Below are 17,217 nucleotides of genomic sequence, written 5' to 3'. Positions count from 1 at the left end.
ATTGAGATGAATGTTAAAGAGCTTCTCCTTCTAAATCTTCCTTTTGTCAAATGTCCATGTATTACCAAATTGATAAAGGCAAACAAATTGAAAAAAAATACTACAGATGGTGGAGATCTGAGATATAAACATGAAACACCCAACAAGTCAGGCAGCATCTGTGGGAAGAGGAGCCTTTCTGGTGAGGACCCTTCATTAGAACCACGAAATGTTCCTCTGTATGTTCCCAACATTCTATGCTAAGTGTAAACATTTGTTCCCCTTGGATTTGTGGTTTTGGAAAAGCACCTATCTTGTACAACGGGAAATGCCTAAGATAGTTTACTCATCACTCAGCAATTTTGATCTCAGACATGCACAAAGTAAACTGAGACCTAATGTAAGGTTTTGATTTGAATGTCAACAATTTCTTTCTTCTCACAAATGCTGGTAAACCCTCTGAGCTCTTCTTGCAGATAACTTGATGCTTCATGAATGTATAACTCTGCTGTAAATGGATAGAATATTTACAATTTAAGTGATGTTTTCATGAAAGCCTCATTGGCCTGTTATCATATTGCTATTAGTATCTATGTAGCAAAGATTCTTGAAACTAATAATATGGTCTATTCATGATTGAATTATTGACTGCTACTAACATTGACAGCAATTTGTGATATATCTTCAAAACATTAAAGGAAAATTATTCATCCTATACACTTTATGTCAGCTCGGTGCAATCCTATTTCCCCAGAAACTTTCCCTGCAATGTCCTTTCCTTACATTCATATCCACTCTACCCAGGTTCTCTCCGACATACATTAGCAATTTACAATTGTCAATTAACCAGCAAGTTTTTTATGATTTGATAGAAAACTAGAGGAAAATCACAAAATCACAAGAACATGCAGACTCCACCTACACACAAGGGGCAATTTTTTAAACACTTCAATGAAAATTGTTGAAGAATTTTTGAATAAATGATAAATGCTGGCCAACAGGGCCATTAACTAAATCTGTCAAACTGAAAGTTAAATGCCAACACTGCAGCTGGAAACACTAACTAAATATTAAATTAATACTGCTCCTTTACAGTGTCTGTTGAAAAGGTGATCCTCTTTCCCAGTCAAGGAGAAGGGTAAGCAGGGAGAGTAAATGTTGGGTGCTTTTGGTCAAGCCTCAAGAAGACTAGTATGAAAAGAAAGGAGTTAAATACCACCATAATGAAACAGTAATTAGCTGGAATGTGCGTAGTTACAAGTGTACTGAACTGCTGCAGTCCCCCTGCTGCAGATATTCATACAATGCAGCAGAGGAGGGAGTTCCAGATTATAGATTTAACAACAATGAGGCCATGACAATATACTTCCAAGTCAGAACAGTGTGAAAGTATAAACAATTGCAACTGCTGGAAATAGAAAATGCTAGAAAAACTCAGCTAATCAGTAAACATCTGAAAATCTTGGCTAATCAAGTTTGCTTGCTTTGTCCTGGAGAGTGTCAACTTTCTTGAGTGTAGTTAGAACCATGCCTATCCAGGAAAGTATATGGTATTCCATCACATATTTGATCTGTGCCACATGGATGGTGGAAAGCTTTGGAATGTCAGGAGATGAGTCAGTACCCATAGAATACTTAGCCTTTGATCTGCTCTTGTAGCAGTGATATATGTGTGGCTGGTCCTGATGAGTTTCTGTTCATGAAATCATTGAAGAAATCGCTCAGAAACAGGCCCTTCAGCTCATTGTCCATTCCAATCTTCTGAATCAAAATCGAGATTAATATCATATACACAAATCCATGTATAACGGGTACAATGAAAGACTTACTTGCAGCAACATCATGGGCAGATAGCATCACATAAGCAGCAGTCACTATAAAAACATGAACAATACACATTTTTTTCATGAAAGAACACCATTAGAACAAAAAAAAATAGTGAGTTTGGTGCAAAGTGATCAAAGTGGTCAAAATGTGCTGAAGAGTAGTGATTAGGATTATGCCAGTAGGCTTAAGAACTGAATGGTTGAAGCAAAGTGGTTGTTTTTGAATAGCTAATGTAGGACTTCAGCCTTTCATGCGTTTTGCCCAATGAAGCTGTGAGAAGATGGCAAGGCCCAGATGATCGGGATATTTGATGATTGATGCTGCCTTCCTGAGGTAGTAGCTCCATGTGGTAGGGAGCTATGTGTTTTACACTCATCCGTTTTCCCACATTTGCATTTCTTTGGGATGAGGGAAGGAAACTGAAGCTCCTCTAGGAAATCCACATTTTCATGGGGAAAATGTGCAAACTCCATACAGATTGCACTAGGGATAAGGATTTACCGCATGTCACTGTAGTGCTGAATATCCTACTATTCTAAATATCTAATACCCTAACTATTCTGAACTAAGCTGAAAACAGAGTGGGTCAAAGATTCATCTGCATATTATTTGGTGGAGTGTGAGGCCAATCTGTGACCCACATCCTATTGCAAACCCAGTCGTGTTGACAGTCAAGGCCTAAAGTTGATTCTGCTTCTCTTTGTTGACTTCAACTCAATGTCACTCAAGTTCTAAACTGTCATTTTGCAGGTTGTACACCATGTAACTTCGGGCTTTGCATCTGTTCTCTATTACAGAATATGTAATACTTGTTACTTTAAGGTAGTCAGAGCTTTATGACATCAGGTAACTAATGCTCCCTACAATTGTAAAAATGTCTGAAGGCCAGTTTTGTTTGACCTTATCCTATCTAACAGGTGTCAGTCTGTGCACTGCAATGGATCTTATCTGAGGTTAAAAAATCAGTGGGTATTAATTTTTCACACTTAGAATAAAGGAAGTTTTTCATCATTACCTGGCCCGTCCTTTATGTGAACAGATACCCATGTAAGGCAAAACTTTTATAGGCAATAGACAATAGGTGCAGAAGTAGACCATTTGGCCCTTCGAGCCTGCACTGCCATGCTGAGATCATGGCTGATCAATTACTATCAATACCCAGTTCCTGCCTTGTCCCCATATCCCTTGATTCCCCTATCCATAAGATACCTATCTAGCTCCTTCTTGAAAGCATCCAGAGAATTGGCCTCCACTACCTTCCGAGGCAGTGCATTCCAGACCCCCACAACTCTCTGGGAGAAGAAGTTTTTCCTTAACTCTGTCCTAAATGACCTACCCCTTATTCTCAAACCATGCCCTCTGGTACTGGACTCTCCCAGCATCTGGAACATATTTCTGCCTCTATCTTGTCCAATCCCTTAATAATCTTATATGTTTCAATCAGATCCCCTCTCAATCTCCTTAATTCCAGCGTGTACAAGCCCAGTCTCTCTAACCTCTCTGCGTAAGACAGTCCAGACATCCCAGGAATTAACCTCGTGAATCTACGCTGCACTTACTCTACAGCCAGGATGTCCTTCCTTAACCCTGGAGACCAAAACTGTACACAGTACTCCAGGTGTGGTCTCACCAGGGCTCTGTACAAATGCAAGAGGATTTCCTTGCTCTTGTACTCAATCCCCTTTGTAATAAAGGCCAACATTCCATTAGCCTTCTTCACTGCCTGCTGCACTTGCTCATTCACCTTCAGTGACTGATGAACAAGGACTCCTAGATCTCTTTGTATTTCTCCCTTACCTAACTCTACACCATTCAGATAATAATCTGCCTTCCTGTTCTTACTCCCAAAGTGGATAACCTCACACTTATTCACATTAAACATCATCTGCCAAGTATCTGCCCACTCACCCAGCCTATCCAAGTCACCCTGAATTCTCCTAACATCCTCATCACATGTCACACTGCCACCCAGCTTAGTATCATCAGCAAATTTGCTGATGTTATTTTCTATGCCTTCATCCAAATCGTTAACGTAAATGGTAAACAGCTGTGGTCCCAATACCGAGCCCTGTGGCACCCCACTAGTCACCACCTGCCATTCCGAGAAACACCCATTCACCGCTACCCTTTGCTTTCTATCTGCCAACCAGTTTTCTATCCATGTCAATGCCTTCCACCCAATGCCCTGAGCTTTGATTTTACCCACCATTCTTCTATGTGGGACCTTATCAAATGCCTTCTGAAAATCGAGATACACTACATCCACTGGATCTTCCCCGTCTAACTTCCTGGTTACATCCTCGAAAAACTCCAACAGATTAGTCAAGCATGATTTACCCTTGGTAAATCCATGCTGGCTCGGCCCAATCCTATCACTGTTATCTAGATATGCCACTATTTCATCCTTAATAATGGACTCTAGCATCTTTCCCACCACCGATGTCAGGCTGACAGGTCGATAGTTCTGTTTTCTCCCTCCCTCCTTTCTTAAAAAGTGGGATAACATTAGCTATTCTCCAATCCTCAGGAACTGATCCTGAATCTAAGGAACATTGGAAAATGATTACCAATGCATCCGCAATTTCCAGGGCCACCTCCTTTAGTACCCCAGGATGCAGACCATCTGGACCTGGGGATTTGTCAGCCTTCCGTCCCATCAGTCTTCTCATCACCGTTTCCTTCCGAATGTCAATCTGTTTCATTTCCTCTGTTACCCTATGTCCTTGGCCCATCCATACATCTGGGAGATTGCTTGTGTCTTCCTTAGTGAAAACAGATCTAAAGTACTCATTAAATTCTTCTGCCATTTCTCTGTTTCCCTTAACAATTTCACCCAATTCATTCTTCAAGGGCCCAACATTGTTCTTAACTATCTTCTTTCTCTTCACATACCTAAAAAAGCTTTTGCTATCTTCCTTTATATTCCTGGCTAGCTTGCGTTCGTACCTCATTTTTTCTCCTCACATTGTCTTTTTAGTTAAGTTCTGTTGTTCCTTAAACACTTCTCAATCATCTGTCCTCCCACTCACCTTAGCTCTGTCATATTTCCTTTTTTTTTAATGCTATGCAATCTCTGACTTCCTTTGTCAACCACTGTGGCCCCTTTCCCCCCTTTGAATCCTTCCTTCTCTGGGGGATGAACTGATTTTGCACCTTGTGCATTATTCCCAAGAATACCTGCCATTGCTGTTCCACTGTCTTTTCTGCTAGGCTATCCATCCAGTCAACTTTGGCCAGCTCCTCCCTCATGGCTCCATAGTTTCCCCTGTTCATCTGCAACACTGACACCTCCGAGCTGCCCTTATCCTTCTCAAATTGCAGATAAAATCTTATCATATTGTGATCACTACCTCCTAATGGCTCCTTTACTGCGAGATCGCTTATCAAATCCTGTTCATTACATAACACTAAATCCAGAATAGTCTTGTCCCTGGTCGGCTCTCGTACAAGCTGTTCCAAGAATGCATCCCATAGGCACTCTACAAACTCCCTATCCTGTGGTCCAGCACCAACCTGATTCTCCCAGTTCATCTGCATGTTGAAATCCCCCATAACTACTGCGACATTACCTTGGCCACATGCCAATGTTAACTCCCTATTCAACTTGCACCCAATATCCATGCTACTGTTTGGTGGCCTGTAGACAACACCCATTTGGGTCCTTTTGCCCTTACTGTTCCTCAGTTCTATCCACACAGACTCTACTTCTCCTGACCCTATGTCCCCCCTTGCAAAGGACTGAATCTCATTCCTCACCAACAGGGCCACCCCACCCCCTCTGCCCACATTTCTGTCCCTACGATAGCACGTATACACTTGTACATTCATTTCCCAGGTCTGATCTCCCTGCAGCTATGTCTCCGTTATCCCAACAACATCATAGTTACCCATTCGCACCTGGGCTTCAAGCTCATCTGCCTTATTTCTGACACTTCGTGCATTCAGATATAGAATTTTTAGCCCATTTCTCCTCTCTCTGTTTGAATCGCTGCCTATTGTGCTTAACCCAGCTCTCCGAACTCCCATCGGGCTATACGCCCCTAGAATTTTGTTGTCCTTCCTAAATTTACTTATTCTTTCAACACATTTAACTCCATGTTCCGTCAGACCATCCCTCTGTACATGAGTCCTCCTTATCACTTGTTCCGCCCCACCTTCCTCTACTAAACACTTAATATTCCGGAACCGTGTAGTCCCCACCTGTCCTTTATTCTTCCTCTTGCTATCCTCTCTCACATTCTGGATCCCCGCCCCCTACAAATTTAGTTTAAACCCCCCCCAAGAAGCACTAACAAACTTCCCTGCAAGAATGTTAGTACCGCTCCAGTTCAGGTGTAAACCGTCCCTTCGGAACAGATCCCACCTTCCCTGGAACAAAGCCCAATTATCTACAAACCTGAAGCCCTCCCTCCTGCACCATCCTCTCAGCCACGTATTAATCTGTATAATCCTCCTGTTCCTTGCCTCACTCGCACGTGGCACAGGTAGCAATCCTGAGATTGTTACCCTGGAGGTCCTGCTCTTCAGCTTCGCACCTAACTCCCTGAACTCCCTACGCAGGACCCCCTCACTCATCCTACCCACGCCATTGGTCCCTACATGGACCACAACATCTGGATTCTTGCCCTCCTTCTCGAGAATAACCTGCACCCGATCTGAGATGTCTCGGACCCCGGCACCAGGGAAGCAACATACCATCTGAGACTCCCGATCTTCCCCACAAAATCTCCTATCTGCCCCCCTGACTATAGAATCCCCTATCAATACCGCTCTCTTCTCTTCCCTCCTCCCCTTCCTAGTCAAGCGTCCAACCTCAGTGCCAGAGACAGGACCACTGCAGCTTGATCCTGGTAGGTCTGCCTTTAGTTCTGGCAGAGGGCCAATGAAATTATGTCAGATTTCACATATCCAAGCATGGGCGATAAATGCTTTACAATATTTAATTTTATTTATCATCCAAGACGTATTTTCCAGAAAAACATTTAAAAGGTCCAAATGTTGAACATCTGTAATTAGTCCCTAAGGCAAAGCAAAGAAGAAATACCTGCCCTTAAAACAATTAGTGGTGCTAGGAACTGAAAATCTAAATATATAAACTAGAATTTAATTAGTAAGTATGGATCTCATGTAGGTAATGGATCATAGTACCCATAAGGTTTGCAAATCTTTCTATCGACACTTTCCGCGTGTAATCGTTATAATTAAATAAATGTTGATACAGAAGAGAGAGGGAGAGAATTCAGAATTCAGCCAGCACTGTGCTATATCATCCTCACACTTACTGACCAAACATAACAACCCATGCCCCCAGTGCTACCTGCCAACATTTTCTACATGGACCAACATGATTTTTGGCCCCTCCATGTATAACATTTACTATATTAATTCATTTGTTTAAACTTGATTATTTCTTCAGCCCTCTCTATTTGATCAAACTATCCTGCTCTATCAACGGGAACTCCCAGTCAATCACATGCAACTAGCCAGTTCTGCCTTTCCTTCTCACTCCCAAGCACAATATTTAGAAGCATTTCAATCACTCTACAGCCATACCCCTTCCCCCATCCACCCCACCACTTAAGTCTTCTTGCAACACACACAAACGACGAAGGGTCTCGGCCCGAAACATCGACAGTGCTTCTTCCTATAGATGCTGCCTGGCCTGCTGTGTTCCACCAGCATTTTGTGTGTATTGTTTGAATTGCCAGCATCTGCAGATTTCCTCGTGTTTGCTACTTAAGTCTTCTTCTTTAGCTTGTTGTCAGTTTTCTTCCTTCCATCTCTGTAAAAAAAAAACTTGCAACATCCTTATTCCTCCTCTGATGCGGACATTAATTCTAAGCTTCTGTCACCCTTGCAGGTTTGGAAGACATTATCCCTTCTATGAAGTGGGCTTTCATTTCAGTCGTTCTAAACAAAGTTATGAAAGTAATTTCAATGGATAACATTGTACTTGTTAAACATAATGCAATTTCCTTTACACTCTTTTCTTGTTAATTAGATTTTTAATGAATTCAACTCCATTCTTCAGAAGTGAACTATAGTTTCCAAGAAAAACCTACCATTCTGGAAAGAACTATTAGGATTTCCCCACATTGGAAATCTTGGATAGTCCAGTGCATCACTGGACCAGCTATCCACCATCGAGGATATTTACAAAAAGATGCAAGAAAAGGATCAATATCAACATGAAAGATCCTACCCATCCTGCTCATGTCATATTCCCATCAGGCAGAAGGCTACATAGCATCCATGTCAGAACTACCAGACTCAAAAACAGTTACTTTCCCCAAGCAGTAAGGCTGATCAACATTAACTCCACCACTACTTTATTATTGCCCGTAAATCACCTTACGTCACGTAGCGTATACCTAGCATCACATATGGACATATAATCAATCTATGAATATAAGCTATTTTATGTAATTATATTTATTGCATGTGGTTTTATTAATATTATTATTTGCTCTTTATTCTTTGCCCCACTCTGGAGCCCTTTGCAGCAGTCTGGTCCTAGTGCGAGGTATGATTCACAGTTTAGACAGTTTAAACACCAGCCGAGATCGGAGGCGAGAGCTGATTTCACTCACTCTCCGCAACCTTCAGTCCTCTCTCCAGGGCACCAAAGCCTTTCGCTCTTCTGTTGCTTGGCCAGTTTAAACACCGGGCCATATGGACTGAAAAGTAGGGTGTTGTTCAGGATGAGAGCTGATTTCGCTCATTCTCCATGATGATCATCACCATGGCGATGAAGCTAGGAAGACTATCCCAGCTGCTCTGCTCTGTGCCCGTTAATACAAGGAACTGATAAGAGAAGGCTTGTGCCTAGTTAGGATGCTCTAGGGTTTGGACTTGAGGACTCAATTTTGTTTCAGAACATTGTTGTTCACTTCAACTATTTGTATGATTTGTATTTTTTTCTTTCTCTGGTGTACCAAGCTGGCCTTTTTTTTTTAATTCTTTTTTTTCTTTAAATGGGTTCTTTCGGGTTTCTTGCTTTGTGGCAACCTGGAAGCAAGCAAATCTCAAGGTTATATGATTTACACATTATTTGATAATAAATGTACTTGAATCTTGAATCTTTTGTGGTTTCTTGTGCTGCATCAGATCTGAAATAACACTTATTTCATTCTTCTAACTCTTGTTTACAGAAAATGACATTAAACAATCTTGATCTATTTATACTAAAGAGTTTGGCAACAAGTTCTGTGACTCCAATTATTTAAATGTTAAAGAATAGCTTAGAAGGAATCTCAATATTTTTAAAATTAATTGACTTACATGATTTAATTGCTTTAAGTGTCTTAATATTCAAAGATTTTTCTGAGCATACTTCATTTTTCATGGCTTTTGAATAAGCTGAACAATTCTGGAGGTCAGTGGCATTCAGAAGCATTCAACAGCTTGACTACAGTTTTCAGCATATCCATTGGTGGAACTTGTTCTAGCCCCTCCATATGTTGCCACTTAATTTCAGAATGCCTCATTGTCAAAGTCACAGCTGGCTACATAAACTGATGTGAGCATAATGAACAGAAGCTGGCATAGGCCATTGGCCCATGGATTGTATTCAAAGCTGATATGTTAAACACAACTTTCCTGCACCAACCCAATTCCGTGATTCGTGTAACATTTAAAGACCTTATGTCTTGAAAATATTCAGTCTGTGAGCCTCTACAGCCCTCTTGGGGAGAGAATTCCGAAGATCCAATATCCTCCAAATGAAGAAATTTCTGCTCATCTCAGTTCTGGAAGGAAAACGTATGGTTTTAGAACTGTGACCAATGGTTCTAGGCAGTCCAGCAAGGCAAACATTACCTCTGGTCCTAAACTATCAAGCTCGGTAAGAATTATGCATATTTCAAGAGATTGCCTCTCATTTATGTTTATGCCATAGTCTTATTTCTTAACGAAATTGATCTCAGCTGGCTTTGCCAAATGAAATGGTAGACAAGTTTTGGGTGAGCTGATGTGAGGATCCCTGCTAATGGGCACAACAGTGTTGGCATGTCTATACCCCACAATCTGCTTGCAACACTCTATTGGCTATCATGGCAGCAGCAATAGACAACTGGAGGGAGAACCTCAGATTTGAGGAGACCCAGTCAAAGTGAAATATCATCTGCAATGTGCTACATAATTTGGTCCAATAATGCTTTTAAATGAATTCATTGTTGACTGTTCTGGACTCCACTATAGTGCATTTGTGGAGTGATTGTTAGCATGGGTTAGAATAGGTGTTCTTCTTGTCATTAATGTGCACATTCTTGGTTGAAGTTCAAAGTCTCAAAAAGTTCATGAGACCATGGAGCAGTAATTGCTGCATGATTTTGAAGTATCCTTTAAAATGTCAAGTAATGCTGGTGGGTCCAACATCAGTGGTGGGTAAACTACCGGAAGAACTTTGAGTGACAGACCTAACAACATTTGGATAGGCAAGGTCTGATATGGGATAGTCAAAGGATAGATGAGGGTAGAGCAGTGCACGTTGTCCACATGGACTTTAGCAAGATCTTTCACAAGGCTCTGCATGTCAGACTAGTCTAAAAGGTTAAATTGTGTCGGATCCAGGGAGAAGTAGCTAAATGGATTTATAATTGGCTCAATGGTAGGAAGCAGAGAATGATGGCTGAAGAGTGTTTCCCAGACCGGAAGCCTGTGATCAGCTATGTGCCACAATGGTCAGTGCTGGCAGCTTTGTTGTTACATGAACAATTTTGATGGGAATGTACAATGCATACCTTGAAAGTTTGTGGCTAATACAAAAATCGATGGTATCGTAGATATTGCAGATGTCGTCAAAAAATCCATGGGGGGATCTTTATCAGCAAGATAAGGGAACTGATAACTACCAAATGGTTTTCCTTTCAGATCAGTGCATAATACAGAATTTTAGGAACCCAAAGCAGAATAAACCGGAGATAGTGAATCGTTAGTCCCTGGCAAGTGTTATGCAACAGAGGAACCAAAGAATACAAGTATATACTTCACTAAAAGCCGCATCACAGGGAGGCAGGGTGGTGAAAAGGGCACTTGGCACGTCGGCCTTCATCAATTATGGCATTGAGTATAGGAGTTGGGACACTACGTTGCAGATATACAAGAACTTGTTGAGCCAACACTTGAAATATTGCACTCAGTTTTGGTTTCCCTGTTACAGGAAAGACTAGAAAGAGTGCAGAGAAGATTTCCAAGGATGCTGCCGGGACTCAGGGCCTGATTTATAGCAGAGGTTGCACTCACTAGGTCTTTACTCCTCAGAAGCAAGAAATTAAGAGGTGACTTTTATACTAATGTATGAAATCACGAGGGGTCGGTGAACACACAGTCTTTTCTTTCTGCTAGGAAGAAGAGCTAAAAATTAGAGGGCATAGGTTCTAGGTGAGAGATGAAAGATTTAAAAGTGACCTTCTTCATGCACAGGGTTCTACGTAAATGGAATGAGCTTCCTGAGAAAGTGGTTGAAGAAAATGCAATGGTAATATTTCAAAGATGTTTAGATAAGTACAGTGCTAGGAGGGTTCAACCCCTCTGTGTCTGTGCTGTACTACTCTGTAATTCTATCAGAATATCGCCACAAAATGAACAACCTGATTTTACTGCTGTGTGGGCAGAAGGAATTCAGTTGTATCCTGTCTGGCACAGATACTGTGTGCCATAGGGGCTACTTCTCTGCTGGTTGTTCTATGCTGACTCCTGGGCCAACACTGGAAGCTCAAGGCTTTGGTCACATTCAGTCAGCTCTTATCGGCCGACCAGGTTGCGTGCATGTCCAACACATATTCTGAGCTTCTCATCAAGACGTTCATGGGAATCCTGGGCAATAGCAGCTCAAGATTGAGCAGTGTTGGGACTGGAACTGAGAGCTTTGAGTCCATTTGTTGGGAGCTCCACGAGAATGCTGAAAGGAACGCAGCAACTCTCAAACTGCAAGCCCGTCCACCCTGTCAGGTACACTGAGTGGCAGTCTACAGGAATCACTTTGGCTTCATCAACTCTTCCCTAACCCCAGAGAAATAAAATTATTCCTGATCCTGCGGGATCACCCGAGAGAGGTAAAATGCAGTGATTTACACCAGTCCTCTGTGCCTAGCTTCCGTTATGCGATCTACTTGCTTGGAAGGCTGATTGATTTTAATATCCATTCAGCTACGTAGCACATAAAAAATGTACGTCTGAATTTTAAGTCATAATTTCTCTTTTTCCTGGGGTCAATGACATGGACTGAATTTTTGAGTTTGCTTTCAGACAGGACTATATATCAGGCATTTGTATTCTCCCTGCACATAATGATCCAATTGGTAACTTAAGGGGCTGGAAAACTGTGCACATTGTGTAGTCATATTTTTGCTGGCAGGCAAGACTCCCTGCCAGGGAGGGGTGGAGGAGCACTTGCAATACTACCTCTTATGTTTAGGTCCAGTGGAGTTAAAATGCTGAGAAAAGATTGAGAATCACTGTGATTTGTTCCTTCTGTCAACACTGTTTGCTTGTATTCACAGAAAAAGAAAGCAGTTTCCATATGAACTGGAACCTACATCTTTTCTGTGTGCCATTATTGTCATAGCATGCCACTTCACTGAGAAAAAATGCTCTTTCACTCCAAGAGACCAGCTGAGATGCCAATCGAATTCTCCTTCCTGTTCACTTTGCTCTGTTCAGTCTGCAGAAAGATGAAATAAATGAATGACTCATGAAGAAAAATGTTCTGTTCATGAGCAGAGCTGCAAAACTGTAAAAAATCAGATACATACAATGTTGGCATGCACACAGGTTTTTAAAAGTACAGAGAGTAGAGGAACTGTTTTAATTTATCATGCAAGCATGGAGAACTAGTTAGGATTTTAATCAAATTCTACTGGTCAGGTGAGTGTGAATGTAGTGTTTGACCAAATGTGACATCAAGGTGTCCAGATATAAAATAAGGTAATGGAATCAAAGGGCAGAGCACTCCACTGCCCGAAAGCATGAAGGTGGTTCCATGTGCCGGAGTGGTCGGAGGTTATTGTCGGATTTCCTCTGGCAGTGTCATAGCCCAGCCATCTTCTGCTGCTTGACTAATGAGCATCCACCATAGCGTTAGAAATGGGGATGTTCACAGGATGATTTTAACATCTCAACTTCCTTCACAATCCCCCAGTAAATAATACAGCCCATTCCTGCATGTAGGCTGACCTAGTTAATATTCAGGAATGAACTAGCAAATGGCAAATAACATTCATTTAACAAAAGTGTTAGGTGATGCCCACCCCCTACAGGAGGAAGTCCAATTACCTGCTCTGGTTATTCAATGGTACAACCATCACCGTGTCTCTCACCATCACTTTCCTGGGAGTCACAGTTAATCAGAAACTGCAGGAAGTGACCCATTTGTATCATTTGTAAAGCATGAATCTCAAGCACAGTGGAACACTCTCCACGTCTCGGGATGATTGCTGCACCAACAACCCTTAAGAAGCTCTGTACCATCCCTTCTGAATGCACCCATAAATCCCACTAAATTCTCCTGTGCACCACTGCCACACAATCACTGCAGTGCATTTTACTGTTCATTAAAGGCTGTCAATTGCCTAGGATACTCCCACAACAGTTCCCAAACCCTCGACACCTGCCACCAAGAAAGACTAGGGCAGCAAGTGCATGTTACACATACACCTCTAAACCATACACTGTTTAGTCTTGGAAATATGTTACCTGTCCTTCATTGTCTCTGGATGTAAGCTCTAGAATTCCTCCGAGATGCCCACTCATGAGTGAGTAGTCTTTCAGTGAGTCCATAGGTTGTGGAATCAGTTTAGTTTTGGGATGAGTGAAGTTGAGTAAAGTTATCCACACTGGTTCAAAAGTCTGATGGTTGAGGGGAAACAACTGTTCTTAAACTTGGTGGTGTGGGTCCTGAAGCTTCTGTATGTCCTTCCTGATGGCAGCAGTGAGAAGCGAGCATGGTCTGGATGGCATGATGATGGATGCTGCTTTCCTGCAACAGTGCTCCTGTCATGGTCTGGTCCGTGAAATCCGCATTCCGGTTCACGGTGCGTCCATGTTCCTTATTCCAGGTTTTCCGGTTTTCCCCAGTTTCTGTTGAGGCAGCTAATTCTTGTTTGGGCTAGCTTCATAAATAGGTTCAGGATTCTGCCTTGGGCTGCTGGATTGTTCCTGTCCAAACCCCCTGTCTGTATCCCTCCCCTTCACCTTCCCCCTGAAGCCTTGCCTTGCCTTCACCGCTGTCAAGTTCAACCACCGGAGCAAGTTAAGGAACTGTCTTTTGTTGTTTTGAACTGTCTCTGTGTCCACACCTTCGCTAGGTATGTCTGGCTGTTTGCCACTACCTAGTGTTGGGAACTGTCTGTGTCCATGCCTTCACTAGGTAGGTCTGACCATCTGCTGCTACCTTGTGTTGAGAACCGTCTTGTCATATTCTGCATTCTGTGTAATGAGTCCCGGCCCTACATCCTGTTTCCAAGGAGGGGTCCCAGCTCTGTGTTCCATGTTCCTGTCTCTCCCTCAACCAAGGCTCTCTCTTCCTCTCTCTTCCTCGACCAAGTCAAGGCTTCGGGGTCTTGTCCAGTCCTAGCCATGACCAAGTACCTTGTCCTGTCCCAGCCACGGCTTTGTATTCTCCTCTTGTCCATGTGCCTTGCCCAGCCCAGGAGTACCTTTCCCAGCCTAGTGCTGGGGTTCTCTTGTCCTGTGCTGGGGTTCTCTTGTCCAGTGCTGGGGTTCTCTTGTCCTGTCCAGGAGTCTCACGTCCAGTCCTGTTGCCTCTCCTCGTCCTGTTGCCATGTCTTGTCTTTGCCTAGTTCTGGAGTCCGAGCCCGAGTCAAGACCTAGGTTCTGGGTCCTTGTCCAGTCTCTGGCTTGGAGTCCAAGCCCAGGCTCCTAGATCCCAGTTCCATGTCCTGGCTCCGCTGTCCTAGTCGAGTCCTAGCCCAGGCCCGGAATCCTTGTCTCGTCCAGGGCCTGTGTCATGTCCAGTGTCCTTTCTGCCCCACTTTCCTTGCTTCCTTCTCATGCCTAGTCCTGTTCCTGGTAGTTCAGTGTCTGTGTTTTGCATTTGGATCTGCTCCCAACGCCCTCCTTATGACAGCTCCTTGTAGATTTAGAGGAACTAACTACCTTCTCTGGAAGGACTGCAATAGTTCAAAAAGGCAGTGCACCACTATTTTCTCAAGGACATTTACATGTGACCTTCAGGCTTGGCCAGCACGTGTTCATCTAGGGAAAGACAACCTTTGGCCCTGCCAAACTGAGAAATCATGTTTGTGTGGATGCTGTGTGAAGTGTTGCCCGCAAAATATCAGACAGTATGCCATATGCATTTAAATGATTGAACTTTATAAATCCTAACCTGACTATAGGGTTAGTAAAGAAAAGAAAAAGAAAAAGGGCCCATTTTAAGGAAAAAGTCAAAAGTGCACTTTGAAGCTCACCAATATGGCCATTCATCAACCATCGACCTCCTCCGAGTGTCACCGGCCTTCGGACTCTCGCTCCCAGTCAACTCTGTCTGGTGATCTACCAGCTCTCTCCACACATGCCTTCCGTCTTCATCTCTCACCAACAAAAGACTGTGAAAATCCCTCTTCCAGATCCACAAGAAAGAACAACACCCCTCACTTTGGCTAACATATATTCCAAAGTCCCCATTATCTCTAGTCATAACCCAAACATTGCTACTGCGGAGAAACCATTACCTGAGCCATAGCAGTGAAACATTACAGAGAGGCCATTACATTACCAGTGAATCATTACAGAGAGGCCATTATATTACCAGTGAATCATTACAGAGAGGCCATTATATTAGCAGTGAATCATTACAGAGAGGCTGTTACATTAGAAGTGAAACATTACAGAGAGGCCATTACATTAGCAGTGAAACCTTACAGTGTGTTACATACAGATAGGCAATAAATGCAGGCCTTGATAGTGATACTAACCCTGAAAATGAAGTTCAGAAAAAGAATCAAATGGATATACGGTGAGGACCAGATCTACCATGATCTGAACAAGCTATAAGCAGAGATCAGACAAAATTGGGCTTCTTCTCCGGAGCATCAGAAATAGAGGGGCAACCTGACAATTCTATATATAACTCTGAGAGGTGTACATAGGATAGAAAGTCAGAGTCTGTTTTCCAGGGTAGAAATATCAAAATGATAGAAGCAGAGGTATAGGTTCTGAGGAGGAATATTTAAAGAATTGCATGGCAAGCTTTTTAAAGAGAGAGTGACGGGTGTCTAGACCATGCTGCCAGGGAAGGTGGTAGAAAAGGGATGCCAACCAAGTGCAGACAGATGGATTTAGGATGGTAGTGAACATTGGTAGATCGGGTTGAGGCATTTGATGCTGCAGTGCTCGCTGAGACTGGAAATGTGGTGTACAGGACCACCTGTGGAGACTGCAACAAGAACTACGTCAGCCAGACAGAACATGAATTCTCAACTCGTTCATGGAAGCGCAAACCAGCGGTATGGAGACATGATCCACTGTTGCTGATCTTGGTAGATGAAGACCAAGAATGACACCACTTTAACCGGGACACCGCTGAGGTTCTGGCACAGGCAAACACAAAGCCAACATGAGAATTTTTAGAAGCATGGTCCTCTTCTGATAACTCTGCAAGCAAACGTATAGAAATAGACACCATCTATGATCCCTAAAGAGACAAAGAAACATGAGCCAATCAAATTCAAAGATCAACTGAAGGGGTAGCCAATCAGGAATGAGTCAAGTGAATGGGGAGCTATATAAATGTGTGCACTCCCAGACAGAAACATGAATAACTGTGCAATGAGGGTGTCACCTCGACTGGTGATGAAATATCCACAAGCTAATTGCCAATCTCGGTGAACACCACAAAATCAAACAGATGGAATCAGTCGTACTGGCATTATTGTCAGCATTAACATGGTGATCTGACTGTGTTCCACTGTTCTGTGTTCTATGTTCAGAATGGCATTTTCCTAGATTAGAATGCAGAACGTAGAGGTGTACAGCACAGGAACAGGGCCTTTGCCCCACAAGGTTACGCTGGCTAGTATTCCTCCATGCCTGCCCTGACCACAAATACTCAGTAAGATAAAACGCACAAGCTGAGAAAACATTCCTGTTAAAATATGCCACCTCCACACTTCATCATGTGTGAAGATTATTAAATGTTCAACAGTGAAGTGATCCGTGTGGAGCAAAATGAATCTTTTATTGGTCAGAAAATTTAGGATACAGTTTGCAATACTGAACTGCACGAAAAAGTGAACTCAAATGTCTCTAAATAAAGAGCAGCTATCAAGTTCAAAGATATGATAGTTGAGATATTTGCATGCCATTCCAATAAATAAGTTGCTTGTTCCCTTCAAATTAATGATGCTTTGAACGATGTTAATTTTAAATATCTCCTACAACAGAGAATCT

This window comes from Hemitrygon akajei, chromosome 8, assembly GCF_048418815.1.
Source record: "Hemitrygon akajei chromosome 8, sHemAka1.3, whole genome shotgun sequence".
In the NCBI taxonomy this organism is placed as follows: domain Eukaryota; kingdom Metazoa; phylum Chordata; class Chondrichthyes; order Myliobatiformes; family Dasyatidae; genus Hemitrygon; species Hemitrygon akajei.
Note: the sequence above shows the minus strand (reverse complement) of the source record.